Here is a 21163-nt window from a genome sequence, read left to right on the forward strand (position 1 = left end):
ACTTTTAATTGTGTTATTGAGCTGCCTTGATGATCCATGACTGATAATTAAAGAAAACAAAGACAGAAAAGTTACATAATTAATGAATACCTACGTTTCTATTTATAAGTCTATTTAGTGTCAAGGAGGTCTTTGCAGGCTCCATAAGCAACACATGGCAGGAATTGTTCTTTTGGCAACCCTACTTTATATTCCTTTTCATGAAATGCATTCTCACACTACAGCTGTAAAATACAAATGTACGGAATAGGCAGAGTGGGGACCCAGGGGGTACTGGAACAAAGAAAAAACACTAAGCCTCTGTAACCAGTTTACAAAGGCATGTAAATATGCAAAGGGGAGTGCTTGAGAAGACTAAAGACACTGCCAAGCTGAGCCCCCAGCAGCTCGAGTTGCAATGCAGCAGCCCGGGCTAAGACACACGATGGGCAAAGAGGGGGGCTGAAGCCCTTAGGCCTGGGCAGAAGTGTGACTGGGAGTGTGCGACCCCCTCTGCATTGCACCACGGCCCCCCTGGGGGTCACGCCCCACAGTTTATCATCCCTGTAGAGCAGGGGTCTTCAAAGGAAAGATCTCTATCTCTGCAAAACATACTGGACAACCTTTTTACTCTAGCTACCCCAAATTTTCACATGATAATGGATTTACCATGGCAATCGGAACGTGCTCCAGTATACCAATACCACAAAAAGTCAGACCACTTCCTGGCGTGTCCTCGAGTCTGCCCTCTCTCTATCACCAAATCGTGTAGAAATAAGGAATGGGCTCAATTCAACTTTCATCTTATCCAGTATTCTCCTCTAGGAATACTAGGAAAAAAAGTACCAACTCTTTCGGCTCTTTGCTGAAGAATACTGGAAAATGATGGACTAACCTCATTTGTTCCTATAAGCAAGACTGGATAATGGTACAGCCATATTAAGAGATTACTAAGACATGCTCATCATTACATTTAGATTTAAAGCAAAAAGATGATGCATGGAAAATTATCTCTCCCTTATCTTACGACTGACTTCACCATTGCTTCTGCTTATATATCTTAAATCATTCACCAAAGGTAGAAGGTATACTCATGATATTACTTACATTTCTTTAACAAACCAGTTTGACTAATTCTGCGTGGCTCCTATTTAAAAGACCACAATTATGTGCTCGGCTAAGGCCCGCACAGTAGATGTGTTTTTCAATGGATATCTATATCATACTTAAGATGTTTGGACTGAGTAATAGATCAAAAAAATCTCTAGATTAGGAGGCTTAGTACTACAAGATGAAAAACCTAAACAACCAATTTCCTACTATGATTGTAGTGATCCAACAAGGACAGGTTTAAGGGCACCCTCCCCATAAAAGATAGTTTGCATTATATCTAATGACATTTTCCCATGGAATTTCATTATTAAGTCCTTTGTGCTTGTTAAAAATGAAAATCCAGTATACTTCAATTCTTTAACACACCTCAGTGGGGTTACACACTACTTTAGATGAGAATTATTCTAAAATAACCCAACGGATTTCTTCCGGTTTATGATGTTCATCTATGTAATGCTTAACAAGCGGGGCTGTTATCTTAGTGTGGATAACTGAACGGTGCTCCATGAGGCAGGTTGACATAACCCGGTCTGTGTCTCCTACATAGCCATGACCACAAGAACAAAAGAGTAGGTGTACTACATTTTTTGTTTTACAGTTGGTCAGTCTTTAAATGGACTGTTTATTTAGTGTGGCAATTTCAGTTACCATTGCTATGTCACACACTTTACATGTGTTGCATTTAAAATACTCTTTAACTGGGTTTGTGCCCACTAATGAAGATCAGGGTTTCTTCTGTTTATTAGACCTATGAGAATGTACTACCATGTCTTTTATGTTCTAATTCCTCCTTTGTGCAAAAAATTGATTTTTTTCTTCATCGTCTGTCCCTTCATTCAGAATATGCAGATTAGCACAAACAATTTGTCTGATCTTTTCATTAGGAACGGAGTGTCGTGTGACACAACAACTTGTCACTTGTAGGTCTGTCAGTGTTTTGCCGCAGAACATCCCTGTCATAAAAACATGCTCTTGAAAGCTTCCCTTATTAGTCGATGCCGATATCTTCTCGCAAGGACCTTTGTCTTCATATCGACCTTTGTCTTCATATCGTTTGCTCTCTGGTCATTTTCAGATACATTTGTGCACTTTCTATATAACCTTAAAATTGACAAAAGGAAATCCTCTGCGTTTATATCCTAGGTTGAAATGAAGTAATGCATTTCTGGTAGCGGTCTTAAAATATAGCTCCATTTCCAACAGTTCATCCTTTTAATGTATTGAATGTCTAAAAATTCTACTTGATCATAACTTTTCTGCGCTGTGAAGTGTATAGTGGGGGGTCACACAGATTCAGCCGGCTCAAAAGTTTTTCTAAAATGTTAATGGTTCCCGTCCATACAAAGAAAATGTAATCGATTTAGTCTTACCCACTTGGTGACTGATTCATAAAATGGAGCAATTTCATTATGTATGAACCTCTCTTCAAACTTTGCCATATAGATTTTGCCTATGGTTGGAGCACATGAGGCTCCCAAGCTAACTGCTTTTAATTTATTTATACAGATTTCCTCCAAATTCACAGGTGGTTTCATGAAGTACCACCTGTAAGCATTCAAGAACGAACAGGTGTGAGCCCTGAATGTTATGAAGTTTCGTAAAACATTATATTGCTTTTATAGCCTCTCGTTGGGAAATGTTACAATAGAGCAACTCTATCTAAAGTGACTAGAATTTGTTGGTCTCTTTTATAAGGAAGGTGTGAGACGTTAGCCGGGCATATGATGTCCACTATTCTAGTGGGCATCTTGCACCAGTCTAATCGACCCTTATTGATGGTGGTTGTAAAGTCAACGTTATAGAAACCTATCCTAGTGGTAGCACGGACCAGCAGTCATCAGGCTAAGACTTCAGCGAGCATGTGAAGCAAGTTGTTTTGCCAATTATCATCCCTTGAATACCAAATGAAAGGACGCCACACAAGGTATACATCAAATATATATGTATTTATTCTAAACACAACCCCTCTGCACTCTTTGAGGTCCGAGGTAAAAGTACATTACAAGTTACTGAATTAGCATACGATAAGTTGCACAGGATACGTTTTGCCCTAGGGGCCTCACAAACCATATACTAAAATAGTGGTATAAGAACCACGTCTGGGATAGAAAGTAGGCCTAGGGATTTGCTGGGGCTACACTAAATAACCAAAGGTTAGGAAGTAGGAGGCCCACGGGAGACGTGAGCAGTGTCTAAACACAGCCGCGAGTTACCATTGACTTTTTATGGGAAACAAAGAAGTTACAAAGTTACTGTTTAAGGGCACTTCCGGATGGACTACAACAAAACCCCTTTAGACTAGGACATTACGAGAGTCCAGACCCCCTGGAGCACCAGAGTACCCGTGTTACCTCACCCAGGGAAGCCGGGTGCATAGGTGCCTTTTGGTGTCTGGTTTTGTCGTCGTTTTCTATAGAGATCTGCAAAGAAGTGCTGCAGGCGACTAGCGGAAAAGTGTCTGGGTGGATCCAAGGGTGGATCGGAGAGCTGAGGAACCTAAAAGCAGAAGGGACAGAGTCTGAGTCACTAGCCCGTGACCAGGAAGGAACCAGGGGATGTTGCGTTGATCTCAGGTGAAGCTTGTCTCTGCAGCCACGAGGACAAGGAGGTGTCGATTGCATGTCCATGTTAGAGTTGAGATATGTACAGAAGGAATCTAGTTGGTCCTGGGATCCGGACTAGAGGAGGAGACCGTCATCAACATATCTCCCCAGTAGATGATGTATTCTGTCCAAGGTGCTCCCTTCGTACCCCGTATCCATTCTGTTTCGAGTGCACCCATATAAAGATTCGCAAAGGAGGCGGAAAATTTTGAACCCATGGCTACCCCTTTTGTTTGTTTGTACCATCGCTGATTGTAGATGAAGCAATTGTTATTAAGTATGATATCCATCATAGAGATGATCATGTTGGTGTGTGACCACAGTGTTGCCGGTCTATTGTGTAGGAAATGTGTAATGGTTTTAAGGCCTAACTCAGGTTTGATGGAGGTATATAAAGATACCACGTCTAGTGTGGCCATGATCATGTTCGGCTGCCATTGGATGTCCGTTAGGATTCCTAATATGTGTTTTGTATTCTGGATATGGGAGGCTAAGTTCTTTACCATGGGGTTCAGAAAAAGGTCTACATATTGGGCCAATTTCTCTCTGGGTCCCCCTATCCCAGATATGATAGGTCTACCTGGCGGAAATGGTGCTTGTTTGTGTACTTTGGGGAGTATGTTTAGGCAAGGGTAAGTAGATATGACCACTTTCATGTATAGTCTCATCCTCATCTAGTAAGCCTTACGTGTGCCAATTTTGAAATTTTTGTTGATCAGAATGGTGAGGGGGCCCATAGGGTTACCATCAAGGGGTCCGTAGCAGGAGTTATCTTGTAACTGTCTCATGATCTCCTGGTCGTAGTCAGAGCTGTTCATGACGATCACATTACTCCCCTTGTCAGCCTCTTTTATGATGTTGTCTTTCTTGCTAAGTGTGTTTAATGCTAATCTTTCTCCTCTAGTAAGATTGTCTCTAATGTGTTTGGAACTAGTGTGGGTTTTCACCTCGTATTTATCTAGGTCATCTAACAGAAGGTTGTATAAAACATCAATGGGATTGCCACCTGAGAGAGTGGGAGTCCATTTGGATTTAGTCTTGAGGCCACTGGGGTCAATACCGATATCTAGGTCTTGTAAGAGGAGATCTATGCTTTATGGTGGATCATCTGTGTCAGTTAAGGACAAGAGTAGATGCGTTTCCTTGATAACATTAATGGTTTGGATGCTGGGAATATTGGTGTTGTAAACACTGATTGTATCTCTGGTGGTATTGGGTGTATTCGCAAAATGCCTTTTTAGTTTTAGGCCCCTTATAAATTTAAAGAGATCAATTTTAGATCTGCACAAATCACCTGATTCGTGGGAATTGAAACTGAGCCCTTTACTATGAAGCGAGATCATGTCGTTGTTGAGTGGTGTTGATGATAGGTTGATTACTTGGACGTCTTCTGTAGCGCCTAGACCTTCTTCCCTAGACCAGACCAGAGGAAAAGTGTCTGGGTAGATCCAAGGGTGGATCAGAGATCTGAAGAACCTGAAAGCAGAAGGGACAGAATCTAGGTCACTAGCCAGTGACCAGGAAGGAACCAGGTGATGTCGCGTTGATCTAAGGTGAAGATGTGAAGCTTGTCTCTGCAGCCACGAGGACCAGGAGGCGTCAATGACAACCAGGAGCCGGATTCGAACTGTCCCACAAAGGATCTAGTTGACTGCGGTGTCGGTATCCGGATAGGACCCAACAAGCCTTGGCAAATGCAATCCACGCAGGAGATGAAGATTGGCTTCGGTGCAGACCAGCAAGGTCTGTGGTGCTTTTCCTTTGCAGGGAAGCTGGAGCAAGCCTGGAACAACCAGGAAAGAAATTTAGATTCAAGATGAGTCCTCCGGGGGCTCACTAGCCAACAGACTAGGAACCGGGAAGACGCGTCGAGCTGAAATGCAAGAGCGGGCCCCACGGGACACTCGTGGAGGGCTGCGCTTCGGTGCAAACAATGCTCGGGTCTGGGGCTTCTCGTACCCCAATGCACAACTGCGAGATACCTCGGGAGTCGATGCAGTTAGCAAAATGCAGGCTGTTCAGGAGTTTCGGTCCCACGTCTCTCGTGTCTGCCACAGGCCTTAGCTTAGCTGGGATCGTCTAGTAGAGTCTGATGTCTGGAAGTCCATGTCCTGAGTTGCAGAGTCTTCGAGTTCCGGCGGGAGCCTCGACAATGCAGACCAGCAAGTTACTGGTGGTGCCCGTTTGCACAGGGTGGTCACTCCTTGACCACAAGGGATCTGTCTTCCGTCTTCCAGTCAATGGAATGTTGAAGGTCCAGGATATGTCTTTCAAAGATTCATCCAGGGTAATCTAAAGTCCTAGGGACACAGCTCCTATACTTGTACTCAGTTTAGGATACTTGCTAGTAACAGAGCGTGTTATAAAAGTTTTTATAACATAACTACCTGGCAGGTCCCTCCTATGGGTGGACCTGGGAAGGGGGTGGTTACACCCCTTTCCCTTTGTCCAGTTTCATGCCAGAGCTGGGGCTGAGTGCCCCAGCAACTGGTGTGAACCGGGCTATGCATGGAGCACCTTGTGTGCCCCAGGCAGTGTCCGGAAAAGCATTTGCTGAATGCAGCCCTCCCTGCCCCAATACACTACAGCCTGTCTGGGGAGGTGCTAGCACCTCCCTGGACAGGAAACCTATTGTCCAGGCCTCACCTGCCGGAGTTTCGTCCAGCAGCAGGTGGTCACTCGTGTCTGTGGCAGCAGCATCCATTTTGTGATGCTGAGGCTCTGTTTAACTCTAAAAGGGTTAACCAGTAACTACATGTCTTCTCCCTCTAGAAGGGTGGAATGCTACCCCCGCCACCAGGACTGGTGGGGGGGGGGGGTAGTATTTCACTTTTTTTTTTATTTGTATATTTATTTGAGCAAGTTCAGAAAAATATACAACATACAGTTTATAGGTAGAAAAAGTATAAATATTTAAAAGTTATACATTGCATCCACCATTACAAATTCATATTGCATATTTATAGTCATAGTTTACGTCTTGGTTAATCAGGTAGATAGAGTATGGCGGAGTAAAATTATAGCATACATACAGATAAATACCGAATTCACATATCAAGTTGTTTTGGCAGCTTAAAGATTTCTTTTGTATTCATACCAGGCTGAGACAGGAGCCCATATCTGAGCCCCAAGAAGTCTGGATGTTTTCCCCCTGGTTTTATAGATGGAGGTCTCCTGTTGATATATTCCCAAAAATCTGCTTAACCACATTTGAAAAGTAGGAGCATCTGCCTCTTTCCAACGAGCTGTTAAGATGATTCGAAGTACAGCTGTACCCAGAAATATGGATGTTGCTTCCTCCTTACTGTATCCAAGGGTGTCATCATAGCCCAATACATAAAGTGTTGACGATGTTCTTAATTCATGCCCAAAGATTTCTGCCCAAAATTCAGAGATCTTTCTTTTAATTACTTCTAACTTAGAGCAGTCAGCCAGCATATGTATAAGATTAGCTGGGACAAGAGCACATCTTGGACATTGATCGTTTGGACTTTTACCCCAGGTAAACAATTTTGCAGGGGTATAATAAAGATCATATATTGTTTTATAAATTTGGGCCTTTAGGTTAGAGGCATAAAACAGTTTAGAGGATAGCATCAAAGACATATCAACATCAGTATTTGGGTTATCTAATTTTATAGCCCAGCATCTTTCAATCCGTTCTAAATCGTCAGGATGGTTATTCATCAGTAGTTCATAAATATTTCCTATCCTGGTGGACCGCTTGGCTATTAATTCTAGGAAAGGGATGTCTTTTAATTCTATTTTACCATCTAAAACAGCTCGTAATCTGGGCATCACCTTCGACTATCAACTCTACATGAAACATCATGTGATAAAAATCTGCTCCACTTGCATTACCATCATCAAGTGGCTTCGTAAGATCATCGGGATGCTCCCTCAGGAGACCCAGAAAACCGTAGTCCAGGCCTTAATCACCTCTAGACTGGACTACGGCAATATTCTTCTCCTGGGGGCGTGCAAAGAGGTAACCCGTAAATTGCAGACAGTCCAAAACATGGCGGCTCGGCTGCTCTGTAAATTACCTAACACATCTCCCACCTCCAACTTGATTGAGCTGTGCCAGAGAGGCTGTCATTTAGTTGAATCGGCAAGATTGAGCTGTGCCAGAGAGGAGTGTGTTTAGTATACTTTGGTATTTTCAGATGTTTGCTAGTGTGTTTCCAGATTTTCCATGCATCAATAATGGTCTTGAATTTAGTCTTTTTAAAATACGAGGGTTCGACTTGCCTTAAAAGCAGTCCTATCGCTTTGTCCCCTAGTAGCAGTTCATATATTGAAGGTATAGTATGGCCTGGTAAAGTGCTTGCAGGAGAATTAGTATCAAAAAGAGGAGCCATTTGTTGAAGGAGAGTTGCCCATAAGTAGAATGTCAAATTTGGTATAGCTAGCCCTCTTTGCTGTGGTGATAGCGTTGGCAAGGCCATCCTGATTTTTCCTTAATTCCACATGAATTTCGCCATGCAGGAATCAAGGATAATAATGCCATCCTCAACCAAGAATGGGATTGCTCGGAAAAAGTACAATATTTTCGGGAAAATACTCATCTTGAGATAGTTGCCCCTGCCAATAATTGACAGGTGAAGATTGTTAATTCTGTTAAGATCTTTTTTGATTTTCCTAATAAGTGGATTGTAATTAAGTTGATTGATTTTATTTACTTTAGGAGAGATGGATACGCCTAGATATACTGCGTTATTAACTCTATATGTACTTTCAAAGATTGTATTTTCGGTACATATGACCATTGTCTTGTCTCTATTCAGGGAATAGCCTGAGTAGGAGCCAAAGGATCGGGTAATTAATTCAATCTCCTGGATTGCCTCTGTGGGGTTAGTTGTTCATACCGCCACGTCATCGGCATAAGCCAGAATTTTGGTATAGAAACTGCCAACTTTCACAGGCTCAATTACAGGGGTGGTAAGCAGTTTTAGAATAAGTGGGTTGATATAAAGAGCGAATAAGATAGGGGAGCACGGGCATCCCTGCCTCGTGCAACTCTGGATATTAATGACCTCCGATTCCCTGCCCCCCACGGTGAGCTTAGCCTTCGGGTCAACATATAGTGCTTTGATGGATTTTAAAAAAGCCGGTCCGAAGTTATTCAATTCCAGTGCTTCCCATAGGAACAGCCAAGAGACCCGGTCAAAGGCCTTCTCGGCGTCCAGCAGGATCATCGACATCTGGCCCCCCGATACTCCCATGATGTCAAAAAGGGAGATGGCTCTACGGGTGTGGTCTGTAGTACCCTTACCGGGGATGAAGCCATGCTGCCACGGGGAGACCAGATGTTCGATAACCCTGCTGAGCCGGTTGGCAAGGATCTTGGCATAAAGCTTCGAGTCAGAATTAATAAGTGAGATGGGTCGATATGAGGAAGGTAGTTTGGAAGGCTAATCTTTTTTAGGAAAAATGGCTATATTTGTATATTTCCATGATTCGGGTGTATTACCATGCCATTGCACGCCGAGAAACAAATCTAGTAAATAAGGTATAATCTGCTTTCCAAGTACTTTATAAAGATCAAGAGGGGTTTTATCTGGACCTGCGGCCTTTCCAGTAGCAAGTTCTAACAATGCTAATTCCAGCTCAGTAATTGAAATCTCTTTATCCAGGTCGTCCCTAGTCAAATCATCGATAGTCTTACCTAAATTGGTCTCCAAAAGCCAGTTATTTAAAAAATCTTTTGTCGGATAAAGATAATTGATCTTCATTTTGATATAGCTTCTGATAGTAGCTTTGGAAAGCTCCTGCAATGCCTACTGAGGACGTGTGTTTGTGCCCCTCATATTCAATAGATTGTACAGCATTATGTGTTTGTTTCTGGCGTGTTCGAAGAGCAAGATGCTTACCCACATTTTTCCCATTTTCGTATACTTTGTTCTGATTTGCCTGAAATCTCAGCTGCTCTTTGGGTCAGACCACTATTAATTTCTGCTTTCAGAACTAAAATCTTACATAGAGTATTCTGACATTCATCCCCAAGGTGGATCTGGATAGCATGCTGTTGCTCTAGGTTTATTAGTTCTGAGTTTAGTTGTTCGTTCAGTTTATCCTGATCTTTTTTTCGTTTGGCCACAAAGGCGATAGTCTCCCCCCCTTAGGGCGCCTTGAAACAGTCCCAGACCACTAGCCTAGGGGCACTATACTGATTGCAGTCGAAGAATTCTTGTGTCCAGAGCTTTATATGTTATATATTCTTTATTCACTAGAAGCTTACGATCAAATGACCATTGAGAATATGGCCTATTGTAGTTAGAGATATCAAAGGTGATTATAAGGGCATTATGGTCTGATATAGTTTTAGGGGATTTAATAATTACAGAGTTTAAGGCAATATCTGTAGTTGACATTATATAGTCGATCCGGACGTACTTGTTATGTGGGTAGGAGAAGTATGTATAGCCAGGATCTTTATTATTTTTCAGGGTCCAGATGTCAATTAAATTGTGGCTATCCAGAAGTTGCCTTACAGCCCTATTCACTTTGGGTTTGCGTCCGTTATATGCCGGCTGTATTTGCCGAGACTATGTGTGCCCTAATGCTATATTGGAATCTCCACAGATAACCAATGGTCCTGTCCAAGAGGCTAACTCAAGTTCTAGGTCATAAAATATCTGTGGGTCATCCAAGTTTGAACCGTAGACCGAACACATAGTGATGCCAAGGTTAAGCTGTACTATAACCCACCTACCGTAGGGGTCTGCCAGTTTTCTACTAGGTTTACCAAGAAAAGTTTTTGCTAAAATAACACCTCGTGTCTTAGATGTTTGTGTTGTTAAATCGAGTATGTTATACCCAGATATTCTTAGCAGTTCTTTATCCCCCACTGGGATATGGGTCTCCTGTAGGCAGAGGACGTCATATGAACCGTGACGAATTGTTTGATGGAGTTGTGCCCTCTTCCCCCTATCGTTAAGACCTGCCACATTCCAACAACAAAGTTTTAATTTCCCCATGATATACATTGAACACTCAAACCGATCATAGTACTACATAGCGATACATGATTAAATAGGTATGCACACATTCTTAATTTTTCTCTTTGCCTTACAATTAGTTGAACCTCCTTTACTACTTTATCTGTTAATCCATTAAGTATCTTAGTTGTACATTTTATCTTGCTCTTTTTCTGTTTTTGCCAGCCCACCCCCTCCCTCCCGAGTGGGGACGCCTACCCCACCCCCCTTACACCCCAAAAAAAAAGAGCAATAAGACTCAGAGTCTGTGGTGATGGACTAGTGCTACCTGACCAGTACCCAGTGAACATAAGATATAAGAAAACGAGAAATAAGGAGAAAAAGAGAGAAAAGGAGCGAGACCTAGGACACCCCAAGAGTTACAGATAAGGAGACAAGATAGGATAAGATGGAGTAATCTATTTTTTTTTTCCTATCATATATTATCCTATAATATCACCAGACTAAGTCTTCCGAGCACCTATCTTTTTAATCCTTAAAAAAAAAAGAGAGAGAGGAAAATAAAGGGCGGAGACCAAATCTATATAAATATAGACAAGGCGTAGTTGCAAATGCTAATATCCATACTAGTAATCAATGTTCCCTCTAGTTTTTTTCCACTGTGTGCGGCAGTGTAAGATGTCTGTGCGCTGGAGACAAGTCTATGTGCACTAAGGATCCAATGAGGCATGCAATTGCTGCGCTCAGCTATGTAAATCGGTAGCAATCAGATTGCCAAACTTTTGTTAATAACAATAGCGAAAACAGGTGCAGTTCACACATACAGCTACATTTAATAAGGTTTTGAGACAGTTTTGTAATATCGATACACTTAGTCATGACCTGTATTGTTTACTCGAGTGGCACCTGCACCACAGGTTTAGAAAAGGATAAGACCATTATAAGATGTTGTTGAAGGTAAAGAGGTGGCCTGGCGACAATTACCTGAAAGGGTTAGAGCTAGTTATTGCAACCTTTATGGGCCCAGAAGAGGGGGTTGAGGTAGGTGGTATTTGTTACAGCATATGATTAGAAAACATCCTCCAAAGTAATCCTAATGGCGAACAAGTCATAAGTGACTAACAAAGAGAGTGGTGGTCGTCTTACCTGCAAGAGTGTGGGTCACTCCTTGAAGCTCTGAATCATTAGGGTGATCATGGCCCAGAAGGAGTACAAGGTCTTGGCATGACGTCTGCTGTTTTTCTTCTGCTATACTTTCTCTTTCTTGACTTGCTACCCCCAATCCTCTTTCCCTTCAGCCCCTGAACTCCCCTTACCAGGCTCTCCTTCATGGAATCCAGGACCTCCACGAGTGGTAGGTCTGTGGACTGCGGACTTCACATTATCTTCTCATTAAATATGTCTAGCAACATTATCAGTGTCCCCTCACTCCTGGACAGACCCAGTATACTACTCCACTCAGTGGCATTGCTATCTGCTGATCCACCATGAAGCTGGAAGTGCAAGTGAAAGTATGTTTCTCATCATGCTGGTAAAAACCAAATAGGGCAAAATGTGTCTGTGATTTTGAACATTTTTGAGAACTGTTTGACTCTGGCTATCAAAGTCGAGTTCAAACAGGTACTGGTACAGGTACTGAGGTACTGGCCTCAGACTGTGACAATGAGAACATTTGCTTGGAATCCTTGAAGCTAAAATTGGGTGTCTCTAATCCACAGTCTGCATAAGACACAACATTTCCTTGTGAATTGATTGTGGGGTGAAATCCTACAAGATGAGGAGTAGGGGCAAAAGTCGCTATGTAATGCATGGTTAGTCATGAGAAGTTGCATTTTAAACAAGGTGAAAGTAAATGCAGTCCTTACAAGTGAGCAGCTGATTGTGACACTATAAAGACCTCTACTATTTCAACAAACCCCAGTAACAGTTACACTTCTTTTTGCTGAGCCCCTTTTTGAGACTCCCCACTTTTTTATCCCATTAAAAGCCATCCATGGTGGCAAGTATGATTTCTCCTTTTGCTGGCAGCACACTTGACACATGAAACATACTGAGGTGCCGACGCTCTGTGCCATAGCAGGAGATTAAGATCAAATGAACAATTTTCTGCAGTCCAATGCAGAGTGGGTAGTGACTAGAAGTTGGCGAGCCAACTAATTAACAGGGAGACCGGAACCAAGGATCGGCTCTGGCTCGAAGAACCGCTGTAAGAGCCAAGCCTTGAAAATATTTGCCATCTAAATGGAGCAACAAACATTCCGTTAGATTATAATCAGTTGTCTTTGAGATTCAAGAGTATTTCTTCAACACACAGAAGCATTTTACCTTAGCACATCAGTATATCTGGAAAGTATTTCTAAAAAGTGGTAGTTTTTAAACATGAACCAAAAAATCTTTCTACCTAGGCCCTGATGACCATGCTATAACTGAACGAAGAGGCAAGTTAGTTATGTGCAGGAAATATGGCATAGATTCCTATTTTAGATAGAGCAACTTTATAAGCTATTAAATGACACACAAGAAAAGTTGTTTTGTACAGTACACATCCTGACTCAATTACTTCAAATGGTCTATATGTGATATCGAACAAAAATGCTGCTCAGTGAAATAATGTATTTGCCCAGGATCACACAATCTGGTCAAGCAGAAACTGATAACAGGTTTTCCAGTTTCAGGCTGTGCACTTCAGCCACTAGATTGGTATCTCTTAGTGTCATCAAAGGTTAATGATTTGGGCTTAATTCTTAAACAATGTGATTAGATGTTGGTTGCAGGCAGAATCCACCTTTTATTTTGTGCAGTTTTAACCAGCGCTTTACAAAAGGATAACGTATGTTACGCGTTATCATCTCTCTGCTGCTTCAGGCTTCCAGAGGCCACTGTTGCTGCTGAATCCTTGCAGGCCCCACACTCGACAATAATAAAAGAAATCCGCAATTTAACAACTGCATGTTCCGAGGGCTGTCATCTAACCATGCACGTAAAAGAAATGCTTTCATGTCCTTCCACACGCATTCTACTCTTAAACACAGCCTTGAAAACTCGCTGTTACTCAGCTGGCACTGCAGTTCAGCTCCAGGAAAGTGAGCTTTTTGTCGCCCCGCTCATAAACCATCTCTTGGTCTTGCATGGAGCAGTGAAGTGCGCGCTGTGGGAGACTGTGCGCGCGCTGGTGAAAGGAAGTTTGGGCGCCCGCTCAGGCGCGCATGCTACAGGGAACAATGCTAGTAATAATATAGCATAACTTTCCTCCAAACTCCTCGCTTCCCTTACTAACAGCAACATTAATTCAGACTATCTAGATATTCCTTTGCCTTTATCTCAGAAGTAAAAAATCTCGTTTGACCTCCATATATAATCTTCAGTTTGGCAGGATTATTGAGATATACTTGCGCCTTCTTCTCAAAAAAAGGCTTAAACAACTGTCGGAGGCGCCATCTCCTTTCCACTGTTACGTGGCAAAAGTCCGGTCGGACAAAGTAGGAGATGGAGTCTCGGCTGCGGTGTGATTCAGGTCTAACTTTGTCAGAGATGGCTTGCCGCAGTAAGAAATTCCCAAAATAGACTAGGATCGCACAGGGATATCCCCCCGGTTTTACTGAGGTTTTTAATGTTAATGGGACTCTGTGTGCTCGTTGCACCTCAAGATTCCAGTCCCAACTGGAAAGCTCAGGTAGAGTATCTCGAAAAAGTTGTATGATATATGAACGAGCATCTCCTCCCTCGCTTTTTTCAGGGATGCCTAGAACGCGTAGGTTATTACGGCTTAGCCGTTTTTCCCAATCCTCTAAATTCCACCTCACATCCTGCAGCTCAGCCTCATGAGAGTTGAGTCGTTCTTGAGTTACAGTTGCTTCAGCTTCATTTGAGACTATACGTGTTTCCATCTCATTCATTCGATCATTAAATGTGCCTACTGACTTAGTGAGCTTACGTACAACCCCTTGAACCTTTTGTAGGGCTGCCCGTGCTTTACGGCCATCTTTAGAGGTCTCTTCGCGATGTGAGGCGATGGCCTGAAGCACAGTATCCATAACTTGAGTCAATGTGGCCCCTGACTGATCTGGTTGGTCTAATGACATTGCTTGAGAAGAGGGAGACAGATGAGATAGATGAGTCTGGTTCTGGCTCAGCCCACGGAGTGTTGGAGTATAGTCCCATGCCAAGTCGGTTACACCGTGGCGGCTTTTTTCTTTTTTAGAACTGTCTTACGACCGGCCCTAATTAGTAGTATTTCAAAGTGTTTAACACCTTACACAACATGTTTTGATAAAACCTAACCAAAGTTAGCATTAACCGCGAGGATTATAATGCACTTAAGAGTATATGGTATGGCTAGATCATAGAACAGCTATAAGGAGATGGTTCCAAAAGCTGCAGAAGGGCTCAGCTCATGCTAGGGCACCCTCTCACATAAAACCAAGCACTCTGTCTCCAAGAGAGAGAGAGAGAGATCCAAAAGTAAAAGCCAGCACTCGCGGGGGGTTAAATCCAGATAGGATTTATTAAGGCACAAAAGAAAATTCACAAACGCGTTTCAGCGGTACGCCTTCGTCAGTGTAAGGCGTCCGCCATGACTCATATCATTAGTAGTACAAAAGGTGGTGGTGATGGACGTAGCATCTGAACCAATCAAACACTCACACCCAGTCAACAGATCTGGGTTTTAATCCATCACCGTTCTTTAGCCCACTCTGCCACCCCAGTGCAGACATGGCCATATGCAAATCAGTATGACCCTGTGCCTCATGGGATCAGTCCAGCCCAAACAGCCAAGCCATGCCTTATCATTATAAGCATGAAAAACATCAAATCTCCTGGGATTTGTTCTTCTGAGGCGCCATCTGAGTGTCAGGCATGGCGTGTATTTACCATTCACAATTAAATAAAGCATTGCAAATAAAAAAATATATATATACAGCGTACTGTGTCAGCGTAAGTACATTAATATAACCGGAATTGATGGCACGGTTGAGGGCTCGAAAAAGAATAACTACCAACTGGGAGATTATAGTTACCCATTTCAGTCTCATGATAGAATTAAGCTAAAAATAGCAAAAATCAATTATGTACAAATACTTTTCAAGCTGAATCACAGCGTGGTTCCTCATGATGACATGATGTAGCCTGTGGATGGGCACCTTCTCACAGTAAAATCTGGTAGTCCCCCTCAATCGGACCAAACAAGATAGAGCCCTTGGATGGGCAATATTGTGAAACAGAAAGGAAATCACATGATTATGCACATCATCCACTGAAACTGTATAAAATAAATATAAGCTTAAGCGCTGACTAAGTTCATTACTCTGTGACCTCAGATCCCACTATTGGCTGTTAAATTCAAAATGTGATATATACAATATTTAGCCTCGGTTCCTCCCCCATTTTCAGTCCCAAAGGTGTTTTCGTAGCCAGATCTATAATGTAGCTAGACTGTAATCTCCTCAGGTGTTTTTCCCTATCGCCGCCTCTTGGGTCTCGAGCCACATGATCTAAGCAAAAGTATCTCAAAAGTCTGCGATTGCTGTTGTGGTAAGTTTGGAAATGGCGTGCTATTAGTAGTTGTTACTGTCATTATTTTGGATGGCCCTCTGGTGTTCCAGTATGCGTTTTTTAGCTGGGTGGATCGTGCTTCCTACGTCCCTAAGGCCGCACGGGCAGCATAGGCAGTAGACCACATATGGTGTCAGGCAGGTCATGAACTTTTTGATGGCTATCGGATCTGTTCTCCCTGATATAGAGTAGCATGTGGTTTTTTTACTATCAGCACACGCTTTGCATTTGTTGCACGGGTAAAATCCTTTGGTTCCTTGTATGCCTCGGTTTGTGGGTGGTAAGTGGCTTTGTACCAAATGGTCTCTAAGTGGTCTGGTCTTACGGAATGTCACAGATGGGTGTGCAGGGATATCGCGACCAATGATGGGATCGGATTTCAATATACTCCAATTGGAATATATAATTTTCTTAAGACTTTTTGCGGCATTTGAGAAATTTGTAATGAGTCTGAGGTTGCTAGTGCCTGCACTCTTCTCTCCGAGGACATCTTTTATCAAATCAGTTCTATTCTTTGACTGTGTATTTTTTCCATGCTTCACTCAAGACCTTGTCTTGGTACCCACGCTCCCGAAACCTGTTGAGACCGACTGCCCCTGCCTCCAAAAAATCTTCAGACCTGGAGCTGTTTATACGCATATACACAGAAGTTCCCCATAGGGGATACTGTTTTTAAGGCTGGTTGGGTGGCTGCTACGTGCATGAAGCACTGAATTGCCCGCTGTGGGCTTCCTGAACAGTGATGTTTGTTTCCTGCCATCGGCTATAAAAACCCTGACATCTAAATAATTGACCTCGGTATCACTGATTTCACCAGAAAACCTAAGATTCAAGCTGTTACTGTTTAAGTGTCTGATATATTCTTGGACTGACTCCTTACTGCCTCGCCAGACAAGAAAGCGGTCATCAATGTACCGTCTCCAAATAATAGTTTTTTCGACCCAATGATCGCCGGAGTCCGACCATGCCACCCGCTTCTCCCACCAGCCGACGTACAAGTTCGCCTAGCTGGGGGCGAAGCAGGCTCCCATGGCTGTCCCCCGTTTTTGTCGATAGTTCTGATCCTGAAAAATAAAAATATTATTAAACAGGCAGAAACGTAAAAAGTCAATCAGCATTTCGCTATGTTCTGTGAACGTCCTGGTCTTTGTTGCAGAATCTGGTAGATCGCCTCAATGCCTTGTTCATGTGAGATACTCTTATATAGGCTAGCTACATCTAGGGTCACCATAAGGAAGTCCGGTTCCCACGGACTTCCTTCCACATACCGCAAAAAGTCTTTCGTATCTCTGGTGTAGGAGGGTAATTCTTCGACAAAAGGAAAGAGATAAAAGTCAATAAACCGTGACATGTTCTCCAGTAAACCACCAAAGGAAGAAATTATTCGACGTCCTGGCGGTTTCTCTGCATCCTTGTGCACCTTCGGCAGGTGATAGAAGGTGGGTAATCTTGGATGGGGAACTTGAAGAAATCTGTACTCCTCCACAGAAAGCATGCCTTTGTTGTGCCATTTGAGAGTCAGTGCCTCATACGGAGTGATGCTCTCCAGATAGTCCTTCATGGTGATGGGCACATAGTTATCCCGGTTGCTGAGTTGGAAAAGGGCTTCATTGCAATAATTGGTGCGTGTTTGTAAAACCACATTTCCACCCTTGTCAGAGGGTTTAATTACTATGCTCTTGTCGGTTTCTAGATCTTTCACTGCTTTCCTCTGGTCGTATGTAAGATTCCACATAGGTTTGTGGTTGCCTCTTTTGTTCTCCCTGAGTTGCCGGAGATCTAGCATCAGTTTCTCATGGAAAACATCGATCGTATCCAGGGGTGTCTGTGGGACAAATTTGGACACTGGTTTGAACAGACTAGCCTCTCTGTTTTGAGAGGTGATGGGACTTAGCCTTGTGGTTATTGGTTCATCTGTGTTGGCTGTGAAGCCCTCCATATTGAGATCTTCAAGGATCGCTAGTAGCTCCAATTGTTGATCGTCGATTGGACTACTGCCTGGGGGGTAGAATCCAAACCGATGCCTTTCAATTAGAAAAACTTGTACAGTTTGATTTTTCGCACCAGTTTAAAAATGTCTATGAGAGTTTGGACAAATTCAAAATTGCTTGTTTGGCAAAAAGTTAGTGCTAGCTGCAGGACTGATTTCTCCGAGGGTGTTAATATTTTGGGAGTCAAGTTGATGACTGTTAGATTTTCAGTATTGGTAACCTGTGTGGTCGGCATTAGTTGTATTGAGTGGTTCTCTTGGGTTTGTTGTAGGTGCCTGCCCCTCTTTTTGGGCGGGTGCCCCCCACCTCTCCTGATGTGTCTGTGGCTGGTTCCGGCGGTCTTCCCTTCCCCCCCTCTTAGCCACGACTGCCTGATAAGGTTGAATTCCTCGTGAAAATGGGGAGGTGTTGGTCCACTCACTCCTGCCGCTCCTCCTGTTTCTCCCTCCGATTGTTCTGCCCCCGAGTCCTCGGATTCTGAATTTTCCTGAGATATGTTTGCTGTTGGGATCTATCTCTCCTCCAGTCTCTCCTTGGGGCGTCGTATTTACGAGCGAATGCTCGTAGTCTCTTGTTTCTCTCTCAAATTTGTGTTGTTTGCGTTGTCTGATTTTGCCCTCATACGCTTCCAATCTTTTTTCATTTGCACTCGCAGGGCGTCGTGTTCGGATTTGTCCCCTTCTTCAGCGATCTTTTTTTCTAATTCATTAATACTGTCCAGTGTCTCCTGTCTGTCCGACCAGGCGAATTTCACCAGAATTACTAGCATTCCCTTGGATGATGCGGCGGTGTATTCAGCCCATTCACCCAAAAGCTTAGGATTCGGACTCTCATAAACTGGTATGGTATAAATTCTAAGTCTCCGGTGCACCGTGTCTACATCGATGTAGTGTTGGAGGGAGGTAGCTGTTTGTTTGTTTTATTGGGGTTCACAGGCCAGAGATCGTGGACAATGTGGGTAAATGGTTGTCTTCGCCTTGGTCTGGAGCTCTGGGCGAAGCCTGGTCCTATCGGTTGTTTCCTTGTCTGTTGGTTTCTTCTCTCAAGGGCTCTCCGTCTGATCGTCCCCTCGGTAAAAAGACAAGAGACTGTCAGTGCCGTGTTCCCCTTTTTCTGTGAGCCTCCCTGCACTCTTGCGCTTCCATTGCTGTCCCCTTCTTGTGCGCCCACCCAAACAGTGTTCTCTGTTAAGAGGGTTGGTGTCGAAAAAAAGTGTGTGTATATAGATATATCAATCCCCGGGCCCTTAAGATCAGGCAGCCTCCCGTTGGATATATATTTGGGTTTGCCCCCCTTTTGTTTTTCACCTGCCCCTCTTGTCTCCTCAACAGTGCTTCCCGCTCCTCTCCCTTCACGTAATCTGCCAGGGAAGTCCCTCAAAGACCAGAAAAGCTTGATTGCGCATGCAGCCACACCACCAGTGTGCGCCTGGTTCTCCCAATGACTTGCCGGAAGCCGGGACCCGATGACGGGGTCATGCCCATCTCGCCCTGAGGGCCTTCCTCGGAGCACGTCTCTGCCTCCCGCTGGGCTCTCCAGTCGTCATCTCTGGGTCCTCGCAATTCCGTCTCCTCATACTAGTCTTCTTCGGGTCTCTCGTTCTCCTTGTTTTGTGGTTCTCCGCTCTGCTCCTCACCTCCTCTGCCTTCCACACGGTCTTCCTTGCTTCTGGGGTTTTCATCCCTATCAGGCGCCGCCCCTCCGCTGTTGTCAGTCAGCACTAGTCGGTCTGGCTCAGTGCTCCCAGGGTATCCATGTCAGTCGTCCTGGGGTTTCCTGTCACAGTCTCAATAAGGTAAAGCTCTATTAGTTAACTGTTATATTTTGCTTTGTGTTCTCGGTGTGGGATCTATTTTTATAGCAATGTAATGGGCCCGGCGCTCCCAAAGTTCTGACATTTTTCTTACATATTGGTATCAAGAATTACTATTCTTCCTACTTCGTCAACGTTCTTAATTGTGACCTATTTGTTTTGTCCCAATTATTCCAAAGCTTTCTTATCTTCATGTTCTAGATTGTATGGGGTGCAAGGTATATAGCAGATAGCCTTTTGTAATTTACTATATATCACTTTCTCAAATACAGCTGAACCCACCTGTGCAAGTAATGGAGTGAATGCCGTGGAGGATGTAATCCAGAACTGTTGACCATAGTATTGCTCCTATCTGAAGTCTTGTGGTTTTAAAAAGAACTTTCTAAGGCAAATTTTCCTAAAACAAAATTACATCATATCCTGTAATATTTCAAACACATTTGGCTTTGCATTGGGGACAAATGTTCCTTCAGACAGCAGAGTATTTATTGCAGGGCCTATCCTAGTGCCCAATAGGTTAAATATTGGAATTTCATTTATGTTCTCCAGTATTGGCCATTCCAGGTCACTGTATATTGATTGTCATTTTGATGGAATTGCCCCCTGTATCTGGGTTGGTATCTGGGTCTCCAAGGGCCCCTTCTGGTACCACGTCTGGATAAAAAAGGTTAGCGAGTAGTATGTTCCATGCCATAGATTTTTCTTCTGCCTGCGTTATCAAACTGGTAAGAACTGCCCTCCTTCTCTGAATCCGATGTATCTGACTATCTTTTTTCAGCTTGTCAGTTTCTTTTTAATAAGTAATCTGAATAAAATTACATTTCTTTATCTACTTCCTCCAGTTTTCTCTTAGCTTCCTCTAGAGCATCTGATGTCTTAATTTATTCTTCTACTTCAATTCCTCTAATAATGCCAGAGCTAGTTATTTTGCTGTTCCTATTAGCATCATAAAATCTCTAGAGCATCTATTTGCTATCATTGACCATTGTTCTAAAGTCTTTCCACACAATGGAGTAAATTGAGCCTTTTTATATTAAGAATTAATAAAGGATGGTTGCCTGAGAATTTGCACTATTAATAATGACACTTTTTTTACATGCCGTTTATTCATTCTCAACCCTTTCTGGTTAATTTAGTTATTCAGTATATTAATCGGGTTCTATTGGATAT

This window comes from Lissotriton helveticus, chromosome 12, assembly GCF_964261635.1.
Source record: "Lissotriton helveticus chromosome 12, aLisHel1.1, whole genome shotgun sequence".
NCBI lineage: Eukaryota > Metazoa > Chordata > Amphibia > Caudata > Salamandridae > Lissotriton > Lissotriton helveticus.